Consider the following 1732-nt stretch of genomic DNA (forward strand, 5'->3'; position numbering starts at 1 on the left):
TCAGATTCTGAAATGCAACATTAAACCCTTGCAATCAACAAAACCACCTCAATTCTCATCCATCCAGTGCAGGATCTAATATTGTTATTAGAGATAATCAAATTTCATTGTGTAAATTTAGGCTCATGGTCAGAATGGAAGCAGTAAATTCTGCAATATTAAACAGTGATTTTTCTCAGCCTCCTTTATATGTTCTTTGATGGTGCACTATCTTCACAAATAAATGTAAACTATTCAAAAATCAAGGAACACATCTGTCGCCCTATTTTGAAAGATGCACACAATGTCGTTTGCCATCTCCACAGCCTTCCTTTAGTTTTAACTTGATCTAGCGGATAAGTCCCATTTTAGAGAATAATAAAGCAGTATCACTGCATAAACCAAACAGCAGGTACTATTACTGTGACTTACACAGATGGTTTACCTGACCTTTCTTTGTTCCTTGGGTAGGTTTCACTTTTGCAGATTTACGACTTTTCCTTCTATATTTCATTGACCCTCTATGTTCATTATCATAAAAATGAAAACTATTGAATACATGTTTATGTTGGCAAAGTCCAAAAAGCCCACAACTAAAGGATAAAGAGATGCTACAATGCACTGTGTGGATCTCTAGATCGTACACTATAAATATTCAAGCACAGATAACACGAATAACTGAATAATCCTGGTGAGCCTCAGCTCCAGAGCCAGGTGCAAGAGGTTAAAACAGCTGGCTAGCCATCTTTTATTTTGTGTGCCTTCCTACCGGCTGAAACCGCAAACCCTGAAAACTAGCAGATATTCCCTCAAGGTTGATAGTCTGATTTTTTTTTTCATTTCAACCAGTTTAGTAGGATCCCCCAGTAGAGAAAAGACAGAAACTCCTTAAATACAGGCAGTTGAATAGGAAGTGGAGCAATGATGATTAAGGCTCTTCCCCCCCACACACCCCCCAACCTTCAACCCCCCGTTTATTTCCACGATCTTCTTTGTGCACCTTCCCATCCAAATGTTTGTATTCCTTATTTCAAAGAAAAGCACTCCGGATCGTTCTGTCAGTTTTGCCAGTAAATATAAAGTAAAACAAGTGTTGATGGCACTGAGAGTGTTACATACCCAGGCTGTGTTTTTGCATTGCTCTCAATGGAAGCGATCGATGCCCATGTCACAGTCGCGTCCCAATCGCAGCCAAGTCTCTGCCTCAATCTAACCAACAACAGGCAGGGCTGCAAAGGCTTCTCACTACCTCTTCCATCCATCCACCACCAAACTAAAAATATAATGCTACATATGATCTTTTTAAACACTCCATCACCGCTCCTAAGGATCGAGCCACTGCAAATCCAGGGGAAACACGATTGAAAAAAAAAAAAATACACCATCAAAAAAAAACACCCTCACAGCAGCCACCCCAAAAGCACCCGAGCCCACTCTCGCTCTCCTCCTGCCAACTACATAATCCTTGATAAAACCGAAGCAAGGCTAATAAAAAGAAAATTAAAAAAAAAAAAAAAAGAGGAGGACGGAATGGAACCGAGGAAATACAACTGTCAGAAAACGGGATGGTCAGACTTCCTGAGTGAACCTGCCTGTGTCTGGCTTAATGTAAATCTCCACCATCTTCAGCCTGGCAAGTTGTCTTTTGGTTGGGCTTTTTTTTTTTTTTTTTTTTTTTTTTTTTTTTTTTTTTTTTTTGGTGGGGAGGGGGGTGTTATGTTTGCGATCTCTGCCTTGGTACCTAAGGAGGAAG

General features: G+C 40.1%; 1 protein-coding gene across 3 annotated transcripts in view; it reads right to left on the reverse strand.

Moving 5' to 3' along the window:
- ZFHX4 (zinc finger homeobox 4) overlaps positions 1-1732 on the reverse strand; it is a 149741-nt gene that overhangs the window by 145673 nt on the left and 2336 nt on the right. The window contains exon 1 of one of the 3 annotated variants that reach the window (XM_068186368.1): positions 1099-1665. The exons of the other annotated variants lie outside the window; for them this stretch is intronic. The gene's annotated coding sequence lies outside the window, so the exon portion shown is untranslated. Of the gene's footprint in view, positions 1-1098; positions 1666-1732 lie in introns of those variants that run through there. 3 annotated transcript variants of the gene reach the window in all.

Source organism: Anomalospiza imberbis, chromosome 1 (genome assembly GCF_031753505.1).
Source record: "Anomalospiza imberbis isolate Cuckoo-Finch-1a 21T00152 chromosome 1, ASM3175350v1, whole genome shotgun sequence".
Lineage (NCBI taxonomy): Eukaryota > Metazoa > Chordata > Aves > Passeriformes > Viduidae > Anomalospiza > Anomalospiza imberbis.